The sequence below is a fragment of the Anomaloglossus baeobatrachus genome, chromosome 5 (genome assembly GCF_048569485.1).
Source record: "Anomaloglossus baeobatrachus isolate aAnoBae1 chromosome 5, aAnoBae1.hap1, whole genome shotgun sequence".
Taxonomy (NCBI): Eukaryota; Metazoa; Chordata; class Amphibia; order Anura; family Aromobatidae; genus Anomaloglossus; species Anomaloglossus baeobatrachus.
This window is the reverse complement of record NC_134357.1, coordinates 249,033,796-249,057,448: the sequence shown is the minus strand read 5'-3', so window position 1 is coordinate 249,057,448 and position 23,653 is coordinate 249,033,796.

Here is a 23,653-nt window from a genome sequence, read left to right as displayed (position 1 = left end):
ATAATTACTGCAGATTTTTGTGAAAAAAACTTGACCACTATTTTTCCCTTGGGCTACATGATATTTTGGTCATGCTGTCAAACATCGCAGCATGTGTCGCGGGTGGAGGAGGGGACGCCGCGCTCTCCCACTGCTCGGGTCCGGCTGCTGCGGCCTGCTGCTGCTGCTCGGTGGCTCGAGCGATGGGCCGGATCCCGGGGACTCGAGCGGCGCTCCTCGCCCGTGAGTGAAAGGGGATTGGGATTTGGGATAGTTTATTGTCCGTGACGCCACCCACGGTTGTGGTGATTTGTTGACACCACCGCTGCTCTGTATGGGGATCCCGGGAGTGATGGTATGGAGCAGCTAGATGTTAGTCCTCCCCTCCGTGGGTAGGGGGTTGGTTGTCCCGGGGCCCATTGATGAAGTGGGTGATGCAGGGCTTGGTGGGGTGCAGCGACGCGGGGGCAGCTCTGTGCCTTGCGACACTGTGGTACTCACTCAGCCTGAGACGATGACACAGTTCTCGGTAAAACACACGGCTGGAAAGACGGTTCCCACGGACGGCTGCACTTGCTTTCCCCAGTAGTTGACGGTGACGGTCCCTTTTTCCTGCACCTAAGATGATGATGGTTTCGATGGGTTCCCACCGGTAACCCGCTCCCCGGCTTGGATATGGGCCGGAGGAGCCCTACTTTGCCCGCAGGCGCTGGCCCTGAGAAACTGGTGCCCTGGCGGTGGCTGTGTCTCTCTGTAACGGTTGGACTGTTGCCTTCAAATCGGGACTTCCTTGTTGGGAGACCCAGAGGTCCCCTTCACTAACAGATTTGGCAAATTCACGGCGACTCCTAGCCTTGCCGGGATCCGAAAGGCCCCTGCCACTGGTGCTGACTGCTCTTCGTATACCGCTCCGGTACCGCCGGGCCACCACCCGTCCGCGGTCCTTCCAGCAACCTCCAAGCAGTCACCCCTGCAGACAGTCACCGCCGTCTGCTGACCTTGCTGTCTCTCAGCACACACCCGGACCAGCTTCAGGCTGTCTTAACTGTTACTTTCCCTTTTCTTCAGCTTCTCTCTTTAGCTCCTCTACCACTTCCTTCTACTTCCTCCTCCTAAACTCCACTCTTCACTCCTTCACTTCCCTAACTGTTCTGCCTGGCTTTCCCGCCTCCAGGGCTGTGAACTCCTCGGTGGGCGGAGCCAACCGCCTGGCCCACCCCCTGGTGTGGACATCAGCCCCTGGAGGAAGGCAACAAGGATTTTTGGTTAGCCTTGGTGTTCCAAACTGGGGTGTAGGGTGTGGTGGTGTTGTGACCTGTGACCCCTGGCTTGCCCAGGGCGTCACATTCCCCCTTAGCAAAATGCAGACCGTCCGCGGGCTGCCCGTCCAACACCGGTTTTATTTTCTGAAAATATATAAAAAGGTAAACATAATACAACTTATGACATCATCCCACATCGGGAGGTTCAGTACTTAAACGTTGCAAACGGTAACATTAAACGGTTGCGGCTGCCGCTCTCTCCCATCCAAGTAACCTGGCCCTGATGCTGCCCCTAAAACCCAGGCAGCACCCCTTGACCCCAGTCCAGCACAAGTTACCCGAGCGGGATCTGTCCTTCCCCTCCAGAGGGTAGCCACCGGTTCCTGTGGTGGCTGGGCCCCAGCCTGCTCCACTGCGGTCCCTCCCCCCAACCTGCATCTCCGGAGGCGGTTACGGTAGCTGCAACAATATATTTATATTTACAAGCCACTTAACGTTTGTGGTTGCCCTGCAAGTTCACGGGCTTGTCCATAGGAGTTCCTATGCAAACAACTTTTCAAGCGGTCCCCACGGGGACAACGGTGCCGGCAACGGCCGGTTTCCAATCACGGTAGACAATCAGGTAAATCTTCGGTTATTATTCTCATTTTTGCAAAAACTTTTCAAACACACTTAAAACACACCTGTTTTCTTCCCCCTCCCCCTTTTAAAGAACGGTCTCCCTGTACCTAAGTGGGGGCCTACCTAGGTTGGGACGGGTGGACCTCCGGGGTCCGGTGTCAGTGGGGCTATGCAGTGGGGCAGAGGGAACAACCGGTTCCTCCTCCCTGCTATCGTGTGGGGCAGGCGGAGGCATAGGGGAGCTGGGCACAGGTTCATCCCTGGGCACTGGCACTAGTTCCGGCTCACGGTTGACCGCTTCCACCACTTCTTCATCCACAGGTTGTGGGAACAGTATCACTGGAAGAATCACCGCGCCGTTCTGTGTAGGCCAGTCTGCTGGGAAGTCACCCATCACAGTGTGGATCACCTCTTTTGCCTTCTCTGCTGGTGGAGGAACTGGTACTTCAGCCGTCGCCCTCAATGCTGGTGGGCACCTTTTCAGATGGTCCCGGGAAACCGTGGCCAAAGTGCCCCCTTGGTCACGACTGATCTGGTAGGCCTTTCCATCTTCCCATCCTGTGGGTTGTATGACGTATGGGATTTGTTCCCATTGATCATCCAGCTTGTGGGTCTTCGTCTTCCTCTTCCGCTTTAACACCACATCTCCAGGCTGGAAAGGGCCCGCAGACGCTTTCTGATTGAAGCGCTGCTCCTGTTGTTCTCGACTCCGACTTAGGATCTTCTCCACATACTCCTGAATCTGTCGGTACTGCACCCTCCGCCGGGTGTCCCATTCAGCCGTTGAGGGGAGTGTCTCTGGGGCTTCCAGTCCCATTTCCAGGTCCACTGGCAGTCGGCCGGGCTGAGCCCTCATCAGATACGCTGGGGTCCACTTCGTTGAGCTAGACGGGATATTGTTGTACATATCGACCAAGTCAGGAAGCTTCTCCGGCCACAGGTTCCGCTCCTCCAACGGCAACGTTTTGAGGAGGCCAAGGACCAGATGGTTCATCTTCTCACACATACCGTTGGTCTGGGCATGGTAAGGTGTGGTCCGGATCTTCTTGCAGCCGTACAGCTGACAGAACTCATGGAACACCTCCGCCTCAAAGGCTGGACCTTGGTCGGTAAGCACCTTCTCAGGGTATCCATGGGGTCGACAGAAGTAAGCTTGGAACGCTCTAGCGGCGGTACGGCCGGTTAAGTCCTTGACCGGGACAACCACCATGAACCGGGAGTAATGATCTACTATGGTCAGAGCGTAAGTGTACCCACTTCGGCTGGGGGTGAGCTTTACATGGTCCAAGGCGACCAGCTCCAGCGGTTGGTGTGTAATGATCGGGCGTAGGGGAGCCTTCTGGCTGGCCTCATCCTTCCTCCTCAACGTACAAGGACCGCACTCTCGACACCAGGCCTCCACAGACTCCCGCATCCCACTCCAATAGAACCGCTCCCTCAACAGCATCTCCAGCTTCTTCCATCCGAAGTGGCCAGCACCATCATGGTACGCCTGCAGAACAGTGGGTACATCAGCTTGGGGAATAACCAACTGGCGGATCTTCTCATGGGTCTTCGGGTTGATCAGCTCACGGTACAACCTCCCGTGATGTAGGCACAGCCGGGTCCGTTCCTTCCACAAGCGTTGGGCTTCAGCTGGGGCGGTAGGGTCCATCCCAGCAGCGCCTTGCTCCACCAGGGTCTTGACTAGGCGGACAGCGGGCGCCTGATTTTGAGCTTCCTGCCACTCCTGACTGGGCAGCGGATCCAGGTTCACCCGTTGTTGGTGGACATGTACCTTCTCAGTTGGTGGCCGGTGGAATGCAGGCAACTCGAGGTCATCATCCTCGCACCCACCTTCTGACAAGTGGGGCATCCGAGAGAGGGCATCAGCGTTAATGTTGACACGACCGGCCCGGTATTTGATGGTGAAGTCATAGTTGGCTAGTCTGGCCACCCACCGCTGCTCCAACGCGCCCAGCTTGGCCGTGTCCAGGAGAGTCAACGGATTGTTATCCGTGAAAGCGGTGAATTTTGCTGCGGCCAAGTAGTGGCGGAACCGCTCGGTGATAGCCCACACCAGTGCCAGGAGCTCGAGCTTGAAGGAGCTGTAGTTCTCAGGGTTCCTTTCAGTCGGCCGGAGTTTTCGGCTAGCATAGGCAATCACCTTCTCCTTTCCTTCCTGGACCTGGGACAGGACTGCCCCCAAACCCACATTGCTGGCGTCTGTGTAGAGGATGAATGGGCAGCCGTAGTCAGGGTACGCTAGGACCTCTTCTCCAGTCAAGGCCGCTTTCAGCTGACGGAAGGATTCCTCATGCCTGTCCTCCCACACCAGTGGGGCTCCGATGGGTCTACCACCTTTGGTCTGTCCCACGAGAAGGTCTTGCATGGGAGCAGCCATCTTCATGTACCCCTTGATGAAGCGCCGGTAGTACCCCACCAGACCCAAAAACTGCCTTACTTCCCTCACGGTGGTTGGTCTTGGCCAGTCCTGGATGGCAGTGATCTTCTCAGGGTCGGGGGCGACACCTTCCGCACTCACCACATGCCCCAGGTACTGCACTCTGGGTTTCAGCAGGTGGCACTTAGAGGGCTTCAACTTCATCCCGTATTTGGCAAGGGACGCGAACACCTCGGCTAGGTGCTCTAGATGGGCTTCATACGTCTGAGAGTACACAATCACATCATCCAGGTATAACAGGACGGTCTCGAAGTTTAGATGTCCCAGACAGCACTCCATCAGCCGTTGGAAGGTCCCAGGGGCATTGCACAGCCCAAACGGCATACTATTGAATTCACAGAGCCCCATTGGGGTGGTGAAGGCGGTTTTCTCCCGGTCCTCCGGGGCCACTGCCACTTGCCAGTACCCACAGGTGAGGTCAAGGGTAGAGAAGTAATTTGCGGTTCTCAGTGCGGCCAAAGGCTCTTCAATACGGGGCAGTGGGTAGGCATCTTTATGCGTTATCTGATTAATCTTCCGGTAGTCCACACACATCCGCATGGTACCATCCTTCTTTTTGACCAGTACCAACGGAGCGGCCCAGGGACTACAGCTGTCCCGAATAACCCCTGCCTCCTTCATGTTCCTCAACATATCTTCGGCACACTGGTAATGTGCAGGGGGAATAGGCCTGTACCTCTCTTTGATAGGGGGGTGTTCACCGGTGGGGATGTGGTGTTGGACCCCTTTGATCTGCCCAAAGTCTAGTGGATGTTTGCTGAAAACTTGTTCATACTCCCGCACCACCCTGTATACCCCTGCTTTGTGATGTGTAGGGGTATCATCAGTGCCCACGTGTAGCTGTTGGTGCCACTCATTTGGTAGTAGGTGGGGAAACTGAGGGAGTGGCCTCGTGGATGGTGTGGGGATCCAGGGTGAGCAGCTTGGCAATGGTGGCATACCGGGGAAGCCTGACTTCTTCCTCCCCACAGTTCAGTACCCTCACGGGCACTCTCCCCTTCTTTACGTCTACCAGCCCTCGGGCGGCCATTACAGTGGGCCAGTGCTCGGAGGGTATGGGCTCCATCATGGCAGGGTAGTCACGCCCCTGAGGCCCTACCGCTGCCCTACACCAAATCATCATCTCGCTCCTAGGGGGCACAATCAACGGAGCAACATCCATCACTCTCACTCCACCAATCTCTCCTCCAGTTGAGTTTACATGCTGGCGGTACATCAAGGCTCGGATCTCACGCTGCACAGCTCTCTGTCGGCTCCCCTCCGCCGTGGCGGCCAGCTGTTGCAGTAGGGCCAACACATCACCCATACAGTGCTCCATCACATTGGTTCCTAGCACTATCTTTGGGTTATGATCACTGGGTTCATTCATGATCACAATCATACCCTGGTGTTGCAGTTCAGCTTGCCCCACTGTCATAGACACTTGTTTATACCCCACTTGGGTCAATGGGAGTCCATTAGCAGCAATTAGTGTTATACTAGTATCTGGGGGTGTGTTACGGGGGGCTGTCTGATAATAACCGAAAGGAGTATCAGACAGTCAGGGTCCACCGTGCAAAGACTTTGCTGCAGACTATGGCAGAGTGCAATACCTCTGTTAACTCACAGAAGGATATAATAAGTAAGTAAATATAATAAGTAAGTAAAGCAATTCCTCCCTTACTTGGAGGGTGTGTGGAATGATCTCTGTTAATAATCACAGAGACAAAGGCAATGTGTGCGAAATGGCACCTACCTAGGTCCGCTCTTCTAGTGGTGCAAAAGAGACGAACAGCAGCATAAGCCGCACAAAGCTCCTACCTGCGTTCGCTCCACTAGTGTGCGAGGACACGAACCACTAGATATGGCACCTGCCTAGGTCCGCTCTTCTAGTGGTGCAAAAGAGACGAACAGCAGCGTAAGCCGCACAAAGCTCCTACCTCTGTTCGCTCCCCTAGTGTGCGAGGATACGAACAACTGCCAGACGCAGTATAAGGAACGTTACCCTAGCGGCAACGTCCACCTACGAGTAGAATCACAAGGCCCAGCCAGACCATGTTCCTCAGGCACCTGCCTATGTCCGCTCCCCTAAGAGGTAAGGATACGGACAGCAGCCGAAGCTGTAAGGTATAAGAACGCTACCCTGCCGGTAGCGCTCACCTAGCATAGACAGAGGAATGCCTAGAGGAACGCGCACAGAGCGTCTACTCATATGCATGAACCAAGAGGACTGAGCACCATGCGGCGTGTGTCAGGGTCTTATATAGACTCTGTGCCTCATCCAAGATGGAGGACACCAGAGCCAATCCGCTGCCAGAACGACAGGAGTGACGTCATGCTGGCCTATCACCGAGCAAGACGTCACAAGCACATGACCAGCGACCAATCGGCATAGAAGGTGTCAGAGACATGTGACCTCGTGTCAGCGATGATGTCACCCGCACATGTGCAATGGCTCCAAGATTGGACTTAGTCTCCGGCGCTCGCACATGTGCAGTAGCAAGAAATCTGGACTTAGTCTCCAGCGCTCGCACATGTGCAGTAGCAAGAAATCTGGACTTAGTCTCCAGCGCTCGCACATGTGCAGTAGCAAGAAATCTGGACTTAGTCTCCAGCGCTCGCACATGTGCAGTAGCAAGAAATCTGGACATAGTCTCCAGTGCTCGCAGCAACCGTAACAGTACCTCCCCCTCAAGGGCCCCCCTCCCGGCGACGCAGGTAATCGGCAACTAAGTCGGGAGCATGGACAGCCTCCTCAGGCTCCCAAGAGCGATGTTCCGGGCCATAGCCCTCCCAATCTATCAAGAAGAACCTGCGCCCTCTAACCATCTTAGAACCAACTATGGCTCGGACCTCATAGCTAGAGCGAGAGGAATCAGAGGCAGGAGAGTGCACTTCACGAGTGTGAGGTAAAATAGCCGGCTTTAGCAGTGAGACATGGAATTTGTCATGAATCCTAAGATGGACAGGTAACTTCAATTGATAGACTACAGGATTTACCTGTCGAAGAACCTCATAAGGACCCAGGAAGCGAGGAGCAAATTTGACAGAGCTCACTCTAAGTCTCACGTGTTTTGCAGAGAGCCACACAAAGTCCCCTGGAGAAAAGACAGGAGCCGGGCGACGAAACCGATCGGACACCGTCTTCATACGGTCCTTAGCTGCTTGGATCGACTCTTGAGTCCGATCCCAAACCTCTCTGGCATTAGTTGCCCAATCGGCCACAAGAGGAGGAGGTGCAGCAGCGGGAAACGGTACCGGTACCCTAGGGTGTTGCCCATTATTGAGTACGAACGGTGTCTGCCCAGTGGCCTCAGCCAGCGAATTGTTAAGGGCAAATTCTGCCCAGGGTAGGAGGGAGGACCAGTTATCGTGGTTCTCAGCAACAAAGTGTCGAAGGTATATAATCATAGATTGATTGGTACGTTCAACCAAACCATTAGTCTCCGGATGGTATGCCGAAGAGAGATTCAACTCAATTTGCAGAAGGCTACAAAGATCTCGCCAGAAACGAGAAGTAAATTGCGGGCCTCTATCACAAATGATACGATCTGGCATCCCGTGAAGCCTAAAGACATGCTTGAGGAATAGTTTGGCTAGTACCCTGGAAGATGGGATTCTCGATAACGGTACGAGATGAACCATCCGGGAGAAATGGTCCGTAATGACCCACACAAATCTATGTCCCTGTGAACATGGAAGATCACCCACAAAGTCCATGCCTACCACCTCCCATGGTCTATCTGGCACTGGTAAAGGATGCAAGAGCCCAGCCGGTCTCTGCCGTAATGGACGGTTGCGAGCACACGAGTAGCAGGAACCGACATATCTCTTGACGTGGCTGGCTAAGTGTGGCCACCAATACCACCTCTCCAGTAACTCTCGTGTCCGCCTAATACCAAAATGCCCACCCACCTTTGAGGTGTGGGCCCATGACAGTATATCATTCTGTCGATCAGGCGGAACAAAGGTCTTGCCCGGTGGGATTTGGTCTAACGTCACAGGGGAGAGCGTATGAAAAACCCTGGAGGGAAGGATAAGACGAGGTTCGTCAATCTCTTCCTGGGTAGAAAGCATAGAGCGAGACAGGGCGTCTGCCTTGTTATTCTTACTCCCAGACAGATAGTTGATGGAGAAGTGAAAGCGGGAGAAAAACAAGGACCAGCGGGCTTGGTGAGGATTCAGACGCTGAGCGGTTTGTAAGTACGTCAGATTCTTATGGTCTGTATAGACCTGGAAAGGATGTTTCGCTCCTTCCAGCAAGTGACGCCACTCCTCCAAGGCTAATCTCAAGGCGAGCAGTTCCCTATCCCCAATGGTATAGTTTCTCTCTGCCGGTGAAAAGGTTTTAGCAAAGAAGAAACACGGCCTTTTTCTACCTGCACCGTTCTTTTGATACAAGACCGCACCAGCACCCACTGAAGAGGCATCAACCTCTAAGAGGAAGGGCTTATTCTCATCGGGTCTTTGAAGAACGGGAGCAGTTGAAAAGTGTCTTTTTACTGCCTCAAAAGCCTGAGATGTCTCAGTAGACCAGGCTTTGGGATTAGCACCTTTCTTAGTCAAGGCCACCAAAGGGGCCACCAAAGTAGAATAATGGGGTATGAACTGCCTGTAATAATTTATGAATCCTAAGAAGCGTTGCACCGCCTTCAAGGAATGAGGTTCGGACCATTGCAGGACAGCAGAGAGCTTCGCAGGATCCATAGCCAGACCCTCTTGTGAGATAATGTAACCCAAAAAAGGCAATGAGGACTGCTCGAATACACATTTCTCGAGTTTAGCAAACAATGAGTGCTCCCTTAAACGGGAAAGGACACGAACGACATCCTGACGATGAGTCTCCAGATCAGGAGAAAAAATCAGGATGTCGTCTAGATACACCACTACTGAGGATAACAGTAAATCCCTGAACACATCGTTTACGAAGTCCTGAAATACTGCGGGTGCATTACATAACCCAAAAGGCATGACGAGGTATTCATAGTGACCGTCTCGGGTGTTAAAAGCGGTCTTCCATTCGTCACCCTTTCGAATTCGTACCAAGTTATACGCACCCCGCAGATCCAACTTCGTAAAAACTTGAGCTCCTCTCAGTCTGTCAAAGAGCTCCGAAATTAAAGGTAACGGGTATTTGTTCTTTATTGTGATTGCGTTGAGACCCCTGTAATCTATGCAGGGACGCAAATCACCCTCTTTCTTCCGAACAAAGAAAAACCCAGCTCCCGCGGGAGAGACAGACTTACGAATGAACCCCTTCTCTAAACTCTCTCTTATATAGGTCGACATGGCCTCCGACTCAGGTATCGACAGGGGGTAAACCCTGCCTTTAGGTGGAACCGAACCTGGGATAAGGTCTATGGCACAGTCATACGGCCTATGGGGTGGAAGAACCTCAGCACCCTGTTTGGAGAACACGTCAGCGAAATCCAAATAGGGTGTAGGTATGGGAGAGAGATCAGTTGATGCAACCGCAACGACCTTAGGTGGTAAGGGAAGACATCGGGACTGACATTTCGAACCCCAACTAATAATGCTGTCAGACTCCCAGTCAATGTGAGGAGCATGAGTCCGAAGCCATGGAAGACCCAGAAGGACGTCGTCTATACCCTCAGGCAAAACAAGAAAAGAAATCTCCTCTATGTGACCCTGAGACAGGGAAAGGCGCAAGGGAACTGTCCTCAATGTAATGGAGTCAGACAACATAGTTCCATTAACAACACGGACAGGAATAGGCGCCTCTAACATGATAGAGGGAATATTGTGTCCCTTTACAAATCCTGAGGACACAAAAATCCCGTCAGCTCCGGAATCCACAAAAGCCATAATAGGCCATGTATTCTCAGATAACGAGAGCTGACCTGGGATACAACACTTAGAGGGTGCAGAAGACGTCTCTAGTAACCCCCCTCTAATGGTTACTAGGCCAGGGAGTTTCCCTGACGACTAGGACACTTGTTGGCATAGTGCCCAGCCTGACGACATACGTAACACATAGGAGGACCAGACTTGCGTAGTCTGGAGAACGTATGACCTAACTCCATAGGAGTGGGAGATGTTTCAGATGCTGAGGAAGATGGTAGTGGACCCTCAACAACTGGAATAGCCCGATGCTTAGGGCGTGAGGAAGAGACCTCGAGTCTACGTTCCTTATGGCGTACATCGATCCTCGTTGCTACTGTGATCAAGTCCTCCAGAGAAGCAGGGACCTCACGAGTAGCAAGGGCATCCTTGACATAGCCTGCCAACCCTCTCCAGAAGATAGGAATCAACACCTTCTCTGGCCAATCTAGTTCTGCCACCAGAGTTCTAAAAGCAATGGCATAAGAACTAGTGGATAACGAACCCTGAGATAGATCTAACAGTCTCAGGGCCGCATCATGGGTAACCTGCGGACCCATGAATACCGCCTTAAGAGCATCAAGAAAGTCTTGATGTCTCAGAGTAACCACATCAGAGCGCTCCCATAGGGGAGTCGCCCATTCTAAGGCTTTGTCCTGAAGTAAGGAGATGATAAAGCCTACTCTGGACCTCTCCGTAGAGAAGCGAGAAGAGTTGACCTCTAGGTGTATCTGACACTGACTAATGAAACCACGACATGATCTGGCATCGCCAGAATATCTGTTTGGCAGAGCAAGTCGAGGATCATGTGCAGATGTCACCATGGTCTGAGGTTTATCCTCTATACTCTTGAGCCGTGACTCAAGTACTTGTATGTAACGGTGTAACTGCTGATATTCTGCCATAACTGCCAGACCCTTGGCTCAGTCCTAATGTTACGGGGGGCTGTCTGATAATAACCGAAAGGAGTATCAGACAGTCAGGGTCCACCGTGCAAAGACTTTGCTGCAGACTATGGCAGAGTGCAATACCTCTGTTAACTCACAGAAGGATATAATAAGTAAGTAAATATAATAAGTAAGTAAAGCAATTCCTCCCTTACTTGGAGGGTGTGTGGAATGATCTCTGTTAATAATCACAGAGACAAAGGCAATGTGTGCGAAATGGCACCTACCTAGGTCCGCTCTTCTAGTGGTGCAAAAGAGACGAACAGCAGCATAAGCCGCACAAAGCTCCTACCTGCGTTCGCTCCACTAGTGTGCGAGGACACGAACCACTAGATATGGCACCTGCCTAGGTCCGCTCTTCTAGTGGTGCAAAAGAGACGAACAGCAGCGTAAGCCGCACAAAGCTCCTACCTCTGTTCGCTCCCCTAGTGTGCGAGGATACGAACAACTGCCAGACGCAGTATAAGGAACGTTACCCTAGCGGCAACGTCCACCTACGAGTAGAATCACAAGGCCCAGCCAGACCATGTTCCTCAGGCACCTGCCTATGTCCGCTCCCCTAAGAGGTAAGGATACGGACAGCAGCCGAAGCTGTAAGGTATAAGAACGCTACCCTGCCGGTAGCGCTCACCTAGCATAGACAGAGGAATGCCTAGAGGAACGCGCACAGAGCGTCTACTCATATGCATGAACCAAGAGGACTGAGCACCATGCGGCGTGTGTCAGGGTCTTATATAGACTCTGTGCCTCATCCAAGATGGAGGACACCAGAGCCAATCCGCTGCCAGAACGACAGGAGTGACGTCATGCTGGCCTATCACCGAGCAAGACGTCACAAGCACATGACCAGCGACCAATCGGCATAGAAGGTGTCAGAGACATGTGACCTCGTGTCAGCGATGATGTCACCCGCACATGTGCAATGGCTCCAAGATTGGACTTAGTCTCCGGCGCTCGCACATGTGCAGTAGCAAGAAATCTGGACTTAGTCTCCAGCGCTCGCACATGTGCAGTAGCAAGAAATCTGGACTTAGTCTCCAGCGCTCGCACATGTGCAGTAGCAAGAAATCTGGACTTAGTCTCCAGCGCTCGCACATGTGCAGTAGCAAGAAATCTGGACATAGTCTCCAGTGCTCGCAGCAACCGTAACAGGATGCCAGCTCGTCTATCCCCCAATACCGCTGGTACAATGTGTATGGTATGGTGGTTACCTGTGATCCAGTGTCCAAGAGAGCCATCACCGGTATGCCGTCCACAGCCACGGGGATGATGGGCCGGGCCCCGATATACCGGTCCTGCCAGTCTGGGGGGCCACGGGGTTCTACTCCTGAGGATTGGCCCGCGGCCCCAGGGGTTGCTCGTTTAACAGGCACTGTCGGAAGTAATGCCCAGGCTTACGGCACTTGTATCAGGTTGCAGGTCTGCTCCGCGGGTTGTTAGCACTTCTCCGCTGCATCCAGGGAACATCCTCAGGGCTGTCGGCAATCTGTATCTGTGCTGGAGGCTGAGACCTGGTCAAAGGTTGGAGTGCAGTGAGAATCTTGGCGAGGTCTCCGTCCATGCGACAGACCTGGGCTACCAGTTCCTCCATCGTGCTGCTTGGGGCTGTAGGTATTGGAGAGGTTGGTAGGGCAGGGGCCACCACAACGGGGGCCGTCTCAATGGGCCACGGGGCTGGCTCCAAGATTTCTGAAGCTGGGGGCTGCAGTGCTTTAATGGCCCATTCCTTTAACACGGCAAAGTCCACATCAGGGTGTTCTAGGGCCCACAGCTGGAGTTGTTTGCGATCCTCAGGGGACCTCATCCCCTGCACAAATTGCTCTACTAACATCTTGTTGCTGTCCGCCTCATTGATAGGATTCACCCGCCTTAGCGTGCGAGGGCGGTTTGCAGACGTAAAGCATAGTCCTGAATGCTATCCACAGACCGTTGCCGGCACTGGTAAAACTGCATCCTCAGCTCAGCTTCAGTACGGGTCTCAAAGGCAGTCTGTAGCTTCTCAAAGATAGTGTCTACAGAGAACCGGTCCCCCTCGGCCCAGGTCTCCGCCTCCTGCTCAGCCGCGCCGGTTAACTGGCCCAGTACTACCGCTGCACGTTGCTTATCGGTCAGGGGGTACAGTTCTAGCAACGGGTTAAGCTTTTTCCGGAAGACCTGTAAAGCATCAGGTTTCCCGTCATACTGCGGTAGCCAGGTAGCTCCGGGCGCATAGGGCAAGGAGAACGGCATCACCTGAGCGAGCGCGGGGGCCGCGGCACCTCCCGCCAGCGCGGCCGGGACCTGGGCAGGCCCATTCCCATCCAAGGGTGCCACTGCGGCTGCAACCACCGCTCCTCCAGCGGCTCCGTCGGGCGCAGACATCTTGTTTCCGTCCCCCTTAGCCTCTTTCCGGCCCCTCCTCTATCGGGGCGGGGTTTTGGCCTTCGCGCCTCTACTACTCGAGAAGACGCTCGAGCGGGAACTTTTCGCGCCAAAGATGGCGACTTCTGAAATTTTCCGGCCGGATACCTCCGGCGGTCACAAGGCGCACCTCTACCCAACGGCAGAGCGGTAAGATCCTGTTCGTGACGCCAAGTTGTCGCGGGCGGAGGAGGGGACGCCGCGTTCTCCCACTGCTCGGGTCCGGCTGCCGCTGCGGCTGCTGCGGCCTGCTGCTGCTGCTCGGTGGCTCGAGCGATGGGCCGGATCCCGGGGACTCGAGCGGCGCTCCTTGCCCGTGAGTGAAAGGGGATTGGGATTTGGGATAGTTTATTGTCCGTGACGCCACCCACGGTTGTGGTGATTTGTTGACACCACCGCTGCTCTGTATGGGGATCCCGGGAGTGATGGTATGGAGCAGCTAGATGTTAGTCCTCCCCTCCATGGGTAGGGGGTTGGTTGTCCCGGGGCCCAGTGATGAAGTGGGTGATGCAGGGCTTGGTGGGGTGCAGGGACGCGGGGGCAGCTCTGTGCCTTGCGACACTGTGGTACTCACTCAGCCTGAGACGATGACACAGTTCTCGGTAAAACACACGGCTGGAAAGATGGTTCCCACGGACGGCTGCACTTGCTTTCCCCAGTAGTTGACGGTGACGGTCCCTTTTTCCTGCACCTAAGATGATGATGGTTTCGATGGGTTCCCACCGGTAACCCGCTCCCCGGCTTGGATATGGGCCGGAGGAGCCCTACTTTGCCCGCAGGCTCTGGCCCTGAGAAACTGGTGCCCTGGCGGTGGCGGTGTCTCTCTGTAACGGTTGGACTGTTGCCTTCAATCGGGACTTGCTTGTTGGGAGACCCAGAGGTCCCCTTCACTAACGGATTTGGCAAATTCACGGCGACTCCTAGCCTTGCCGGGATCCGAAAGGCCCCTGCCACTGGTGCTGACTGCTCTTCGTATACCGCTCCGGTACCGCCGGGCCACCACCCGTCCGCGTTCCTTCCAGCAACCTCCAAGCAGTCACCCCTGCAGACAGTCACCGCCGTCTGCTGACCTTGCTGTCTCTCAGTCCGGGGCACACACCCGGACCAGCTTCAGGCTGTCTTAACTGTTACTTTCCCTTTTCTTCAGCTTCTCTCTTTAGCTCCTCTACCACTTCCTTTTACTTCCTCCTCCTAAACTCCACTCTTCACTCCTTCACTTCCCTAACTGTTCTGCCTGGCTTTCCCGCCTCCAGGGCTGTGAACTCCTCGGTGGGCGGAGCCGACCGCCTGGCCCACCCCCTGGTGTGGACATCAGCCCCTGGAGGAAGGCAACAAGGATTTTTGGTTAGCCTTGGTGTTCCTAACTGGGGTGTAGGGTGTGGTGGTGTTGTGACCTGTGACCCCTGGCTTGCCCAGGGCGTCACACATGCCTATGTCACTACTAGCATGATGCAGGTCCGTGAGGTGCTTTCATTTCCGCACTGGTAATAGCCGCCCGTCCCTCACAGCATCACTCTTTCAATGGCATCAACATTCTGGATGCACATACAGTTGAAAACAAGAAGCAATCATAAGCTCCCTGCTCCATCTTTCACCCTGTTTATGTGAGCTCTGAGACTCAGCACTGTGTGCATGATGTCACTATATCGCACCCTCTGTACTGAGCTTCAGGAGGCACGCTGCAGAAAATGGAGCAGCAGGGAAATGAGGAAAGGTGAGTAAATTGGCTCAGTGGTTAGCACTGCAGCCTTGCAGTGCTGGGGTCCTGGGTTCTATAGTCCCACTAAAGACACCATCTGCAAGGAGTTTGTTCTCCCCGTGTTTGCGTGGGTTTCCTCCGGTTTCCTCCCACACTCCAAAAAACATACTGATAGGGGATTTAGATTCTGAGCCCCGATGGGGACAGTGTTGCCAATGTATGTAAAGCGCTGTGGAATTAATAGCGCTATATAAATGAATAAATATTATTATAATATTATTACAAATTATTATTTGTCAAATTTTATACATAAATGGGGAGAAATATGTGTGTTCACATAGTGTTGGGCAGAGCTGTCATCTGTGTGTCATCCGTTCTGTTCAGTATATGGTCCGTGTGTCATCCACGTGACTTCCTAGTTTTTGTGTACTGCAAAAAAAACGGAAGCAGCTAGATAGAGAGACAGATAGCTAGAGGGATACATAGATGGATGAATGAATGAATGAAGGGATAGATAGAGGGATAGATAGATAATAGATGAGAAAGACCTATAAAATGTCCTACCCCCTCTGCATATTCTAAGCTGGTACCCTTTAGTGACTTTCATGTGGCACTAAAGGGTGCTTAGCCTTGTATTTAGCCAAAAAATAAATAATTAAGAAAAAAACCTGACGTGGGATCCCCCCTATCTTTTGTAGCCAGCTAGGGTAAAGCAGACGGCTGCAGCCTGCTTTACCTTGGCTGGTAATCCAAAACAGAGGGCACCCCACGCTGTTATTTAAAATTAAATAATTTAAAACAAAAAACGTTTGGTCCCCCCAAATTGCATCACCAGCCAAGGTAAAGCAGACAGCTGTGGTAAACAGACAATCATATGTTTACCTTGAATTTGTCTTTAATAAAAACTATTTACTGAAAAAAAAAAAAGACTTAAAGGGATTGTCTACTACTACATTGATGGGCTAGCCATTGGATAGGTCATCAATGTCCGATTGTTCGGGGTCCGACACCCCGTCCCCTGCCAATCAGCTGTTTTTCGTGCCGGTGGCAGCAGCAGGGGAGCAGAAATGCTCAGTTCTGGAGCTGACCTGTTAACTGATAACGGCCACAAACAGCACATCAGTCTCCCATTCAAATTAATAGGAGGCGGATGTGCAGTACCCGGTCTCAGCTGCTATCAGAAGCCAGGGCAGCTCCAGAACTGAGCATGTCCGGCAGCCAGCTGCTGCTGCTGGCACCGATAACAGCTGATCGGCGGGGGTGCGGAGTGTCAGACCCCGGCCAATCAGACATTGATGACCTATTGTAAGAATAGACCATCAAGTTAAAAGTAGTGGATGACCCCTTTAAACGATTTATTTGCATTATGATGCAATGGCTAGTCGGACTAAACTTGCTATAATAGACCACACCTATAACACAGAACAGATTGAAGCTGTTGCAATGAGCTCTGATGAAGAAGACTGAAGAACAAAGGAGAAAGTATCGTGTGGAATATTCTATAGCAAGATGAGCATGGATTGTAAAAAGATTGAGACAAAATCTAATAGGTTTTTTAAGTTGATCCTAGCTGATGTTATTACTGCTGTTTCAGTGGAAATTCAGAAGAAAATTGCTACCTGAAAATATAGCGCCCCTAAAGACGCCATGTAGAGGAGAGTTAATCAAGTAATTGCAATCAAGATTTTTTGGGCCTTATTGGATAAACATATTACTAACATGTAATTCAATGTTTTACTGTTGATTTTTTTAAAGAACCATACAAAAATGTTAAATAAACTGTTTAAAAACGTATATAATTGGTTTTTTTTGGCTCATAGCCCTACATCAAAACATTATCTTATGAGAAGTGCTTGGAATATGATTGGGATTATTTGTAAATCTTTCTATTGCTTATTAGATGTATCAGAGAAGGGACCAACAATCAGGCATTTATAAATAATCCTATTGGTTGTGAGATTGAAGATAATGTTAGCTTTTTCATATTAAAATATGTATTTTAGTACTAGAACACACTTTTAATGTAAACACTAATGGAAACAAGATACGTTTTGTCCACATAATGGTAAAAAAAAAGTTTGTACTACTCTTAAAAGCAGGATAAACACATTGGGCAATATTCACATAAGTGGTGCACAATTTTTTAGCAAATTTAACAAATAAAAAATAGATTGGCTCTCACCTCGTCATATGATAAAACAGCTGTTCATTTTTTTTGCATAGTCATGAGGTATTGAAAAAAGAACCATATTCTTCAGGTCAGTAGGCTATGGCGTTTCACACACAAGGCGCTTTCTTAAGGTAAATTACACACTAGATAACAATGTAGAACATCGTTTGCAGAACACTGGCTAAATACTGTAAAATCAATATAATACAGCAACACAAAGTAGTAAATTCCATAGAAGGTAAGAAGTGTTGGTCAAGGCAACTGGATTATTTCATACCCAATAAATAAATATAAATAATTCATATATGAAAATTATATGAATAAATAAAATTAAATCATAAATATATATAAACACAGACCTTATAACTGTTTTGACCTTCAAGAGTCCATATTAAGCATAAGCCATGTCTACCAAACTCCACACAGTCCAGTATCCCAACAAGCATTTCGTGTGCTGCTTCATCAGGAGCCCTAGGATTGTGGCAGTAATAGTAGGTGTTATGAGCTCAAAAAACTAAGAGGGACCACCTGGAATCAGACAAAATGATAAAAAAGGGAGGCAGTACATGTGGAAGACGACTGCTGTGCTAACAGTACTTACTACATCAGTCTGCTAAAACTCTTGCAATCTGGAGTGCTGAGCTCTTTAGTGTTCAAACATTATATTATGATGTGATGACACATCTATAAGGCTGCTTTCACACCTCCGGTTTCTGCAATGCGGCACAATCCGGCACTTTGCAGGAAAATCGCAACCGTTTTTTTTTTTGCTGCCGGTTGCGTTTTTTCTGCATAGACTTTAATTAGTGCCGCATTGTGCCGCAAGGCCTTGCGTTCCATCCGGTTTTTGCCGCATGCGGCAGATTTAGCCGATGCCGCGGCCGGATGGAACGTTGCCTGGCACGTTTTTTGGTGCGGCAAAAAAACCCGCATCGCGCCGCATTCGGCCGATGCGGCGCATTTTTTAATGCATGCCTATGGCGGCCGGATGCGGCGCGATGCGGCAATAACCGTTCAGTAGCATGCCGCAAGCGGCAAAAACCGGACTGGCCGCAAAGGAAAAACTTATGCAAAGGATGCGGTGTTTTCACCGCATCCGTTGCATAGCTTGCACAGCCGGATTGAGCCGCAGAGCTCGAGCCGGATGTGTGAAAGCAGCCTTAGATGACTAATGTCCCTTGTTCCACGTTTTGGTAACAGTTTCTGTGCTCCTCTGCTTATCGGGTTAGTGCTGATGTACCTCTCTGATGTCACTATCCTGTGACCTGCCATTCAAAGACCGGAGGCAGGTAGAGGGGCTGAAAAATCACAGACAGCAAAAAAAAATGCTAGTGCTAAGCCCAGCCTCAGTCCACCGAAATCTAAGTAGCAGAAAACTTCAAATGGTGTTTAGAAAAGAACAACAAAGTACATTTTCTCACCAAAACTAACAATATAATCAGTATTACAGTGCACTACAGAAATATCTATCCACTAGATGGTGGCCCGATTCTAACGCATCGGGTATTCTAGAATTTATTGTGTAGTTAATGTATGATTTGTGTTATATATATATATATATATATATATATATATATATATATAAAAATATATATATATATATATATATTGTGAGACTGTGACCGGGGTTATCTATGACGGCCGGTATGTCTCGCCCCGGTTGTGCTCACTCCATGATAGAAAGCAACTCCACTCCAGGGTTAAAGCTGTTTCCCTACAGGCTGAAAGAAGGGTTAAAAGGAAACAGGAACAAGGGCGGGGTGTGCCGGGTGTGAGGGAGTGAACACAACTCCCTGAGTTTTCTGCCGGAGAGGCACATGTGTACTGTTGTGGACTTTTGTTTGAATATTAAACCGTGTGCTGTGAACCTTGGTGCCTGGATCCCGTGTCTTCTGCTGCGCAGCCGACCACGCTACCTCACATATGGTGGAGAATCGGCGGGCATGCCAGCCCGGTGAGGTGTAGCATCCATCCCTGGTGACCCAGCAGCGCATGTCCTGGATTCGAGCGGCTATACTACAGCCCAAACCCGGCGACGCCATGGAGGACATACTAAAGCAGCTGGCGCAGGCTACTGCACAGCAACAACAGACGAATACACACCTGCTCCGGACGTTGGATCATCAGCAGCAATCCTTGAAATTGCAGGAACAGAGGCACCAAGAACAGATGGTCCTCCTGGCCAAGTCGATCCGTGCCGGACCGGCAGCAACAACCCCGGGACCGGGTGACGACGGCAGCGTCCGGAAAGCGGTGAGACAAGCGTTGCAAAAGATGACCCCGGGGGATGATGTGGAAGCGTTCCTGGCGGTGTTTGAGCGGGTGGCCGAGCGGGAAAAACTGCCGACCCCCCAGTGGGCTGAGGTATTGTCGCCCTATCTGACGGGGGAACCCCAAAAAGCATACCTGGACCTCTGTACCGAGGACGCCATAGAATATGCGTCTTTGAAAGTCGAAATACTGGCTCGGTTGGGGGTGAATACCTATGTACGGGCTCAGCGGGTAAATCAGTGGTTCTATGAGGAAGCCAAACCCGTACGCTCCCAGGCCTATGACTTGTTGCATCTCGTAAAGAAGTGGTTGCAGCCTGACACTCTGAGCCCGGTGCAAATGGTGGAAAGGGTAGTAGTTGATCGTTTTGTGCGCACTTTACCCGTCACCATTCAACGGTGGGTAGGACAGGGCGACCCGAGTACCCTGGACCAATTAGTGTCCCTGGTAGAGCGGCATGTGGCTACGCAGGACTTGATACGGGACACTGAGACTTTGCGTACCACCCGTCGGTCCGGCCCCTCCAAGCCTAGGGCCAAGGACCCACCGCCGACACCGGTGCAGGAGTCCGCTACCGTCCCGTCTGAGGCCGCGCCGTCCCTGAGGTCCGGAAGGCTATGTACCCTAAACGACAACTCGTCAAGGGGGTTTCCTTCCCTATTAGATGTTGGCGGTGCCAGCGGGTGGCACATATGGAAGCCCAGTGTCCACTCACCACGGAGCCCATGGATTGTGGGGTTACCCGGCGGGGTTCAATGTATGCTCAGGTGGTGTGTACCGCTGACCTGGTCTCCCCAGAGACTGAGCCCCACTTGTGCCAAATACAGGTGAATGGATGTCCGGTTACAGGCTTGTTGGATTCCGGAAGCTTAGTGACCCTTGTGCGATCAACCCTAAGGGCTAAAGTAAAGGCCACAGGACGTACCGTGGGGGTGGTTTGCATACATGAGGACCGCCGAGACTATCCCACGGGGATTGTCACCATCACAGCACCTTGCGGTCAGGTGCAACATGAGGTGGGACTTATTAACACTCTTCCCTATGACGTGATCCTAGGAAGGGATCTGCCCTATTTTTGGACTTTATGGAAGGGACCTCCTAAGTCCCCTCAGATATTGGTCAGTCCGGGACCTGAGCCCTACAATCCTGAATCCGGGACGCCTGCCGTAGGGGTTCCCATGATAGGGACAGAATGTGAACCTGATAGGTCGCCCCTAGAGGTATTGGCAGGAGAGGCTGAGACGGTCGAGCCCATCCCGGAGTTGGAGGCGTCCCCGGATACGTTTGGGACAGCCCAACTCCAGGACCCTACATTAGTACATGCCCGGAGTCGGGTGACAGTAGTTGACGGTGTGGCACAGCTGCCCGGTGCCCAGGTAAGGTACCCCCATTTCGCTCTTAAGCAGGATTTACTCTACCGGGTAGATGAAATACGGGGCGTGGGGGTAGAGCAGTTGGTGGTGCCCCAGCCGTATCGCCAGCGGGTCCTCGACTTGGCTCATAAACACCTGATGAGTGGCCACCTAGGGGTCAAGAAAACGCAGGAGCGAATATTGCAAAGGTTCTATTGGCCCGGGGTCTTTGGGGAGGTAAAACGGTTCTGCGAAACCTGCCCGGAGTGTCAGCTTACCGCACCCCTGACCCACTTTCGCAGTCCGTTGGTGCCCTTACCCATTATAGAAATCCCTTTTGAACGGATAGGGATGGATCTGGTGGGGCCCCTCGTAAAGTCTGCTCGAGGGCACCAACACATCCTAGTGATTGTTGACTATGCCACCCGGTATCCAGAGGCGATACCTCTCAGACATTCTGCAGCGAAGCTTATAGCTCGGGAGTTGTTTGCTGTGTTCTGCTGGGTGGGGTTGCCCAAGGAGATCCTTACGGATCAGGGGACCCCATTCATGTCTAAAGTGACCAAAGAGCTATGCCGGCTACTCCAGATCAAGCAGTTGCGTACGTCTGTGTATCATCCTCAGACGGATGGGTTAGTAGAACGATTCAATAAAACCCTGAAAACCATGCTCAAAAGGGTGATCTCCAAAGACGGGAAAGACTGGGATATGATGCTTCCCTATTTGATGTTTGCCATACGAGAGGTGCCACAGGCATCCACGGGGTTTTCGCCTTTTGAGTTGTTATACGGGCGACATCCCCGGGGATTGTTGGACCTGGCAAAGGAAACATGGGAGCAAGAGCCCACCCCCCATAAAAGTGTGATTGAACACATTTTAGGAATGCAGAACCGCATAAGCGCGGTCATGCCAATTGTGAAGGAGTATTTACAGGAGGCTCAGGCTCGCAAAGCGGCCGCTACAATAGACAAGCCACCGTGCGGACCTTTAAACCCGGGGATCGGGTGTTGGTACTGATCCCCACGGCGGAGAGTAAATTCCTGGCTCAGTGGCAAGGCCCCTACGAGATAAAGGAAAGAGTCGGGGTGGTCAATTATAAGGTATTGCAGCCCGGTAGGCGGAAACCTGAACAAATATATCATGTCAACCTATTAAAACCGTGGCAGGAACGTGAAAGCCTGATGGTTGATTTTCCCCCATCTCCCTCCTCTTCGGGTCGTTCAAACCGGGCTCCAGCAACCTCCGGAGAGGACGAACCGGAAGTAAGGATTGGAGAAGCCCTCACCAAGCAACAGAGGCGAGAGGCCAGACGGCTGGTTCAGCAGAACCCCGATGTCTTCTCCGAGTTGCCGGGTAGGACCAGTCTGATACGACATGACATTGTCACCGAGCCTCACCTGAAGGTACGCCTGAAGTCATACCGGGTGCCGGAGGCTCGAAGACAAGCCATATCAGAGGAAGTGAAGACAATGCTACGCCTGGGGGTCATCGAAAAATCCCGGAGTGAATGGGCTAGTCCCATTATCCTAATACCAAAACCCGATGGCTCCTTAAGGTTCTGCAATGACTTTAGGAGATTGAACGAAATATCCAAGTTCGATCTCTATCCCATGCCCCGGGTGGATGAGCTGATTGATAGGCTGGGACAGGCGCGATATTTCACCACGCTCGACCTGACCAAGGGGTACTGGCAGGTGCCACTGATGGAGTCCGCCAAGGAGAAAACCGCTTTTGTTACGCCGGAGGGTCTCTTCCACTATGTTGTCTTGCCTTTTGGGTTACATGGCGCTCCGGCCACGTTCCAGAGGTTGATGGACTTGGTGCTGGAACCCCACCAGGCGTATGCATCAGCGTACCTTGATGACATCATTATTTACAGCTCCGAGTGGCAGACCCACTTGGAACAGGTACAAGCGGTGGTGGACGCGCTTCGAACAGCCGGATTGACAGCCAATCCCAAGAAATGTGCGTTGGGACTCACGGAAGCCCGCTACTTGGGCTACGTGATAGGCCAAGGAGTGATTAAGCCCCAAATTAACAAGGTTGAGGCGATCCAGAAGTGGCCTAGACCCCTGACCACGAAGCAGGTTAGGGCCTTCCTGGGTATCGTGGGGTACTACAGGAGTTTTGTAAAAGATTTTGCGGGACTATCAGCCCCCTTGACGGACCTTCTCAAAGACAAGAAGTCCGTCATGGTGCGCTGGACTCCGCAGGCCGAGGACTCCTTCCGGGCCCTGAAGGGGGTTCTGTGCGGACAGCCCGTTCTTGTAAACCCTGATTTCCGGAAGGAGTTCATAGTACAGACTGACGCCTCTGAGGTCGGCCTGGGGGCAGTGCTGTCTCAGGTGGTTCAGGGGGAGGAACACCCCGTCACCTTCTTAAGTAGGAAGCTCACCCCTCCCGAGCGGAATTATAGCGTAGTGGAGAAGGAGTGCCTGGCGATCAAGTGGGCCTTGGAGTCCCTACGCTATTACCTGCTGGGACGGCAGTTTCGCTTGGTGACGGATCACTCTCCACTGGTCTGGATGAGGTCCGCCAAGGAACGGAATGCCCGGATTACCCGGTGGTTCCTTTCTCTGCAGAACTTCCGGTTTACGGTTGAACACCGGGCCGGTAGGTTGCAGGGCAACGCCGATGCCTTGTCCCGCGGCCCGTGTTTGATGGCGGGAGTTCAACCCCGCACGCTTGA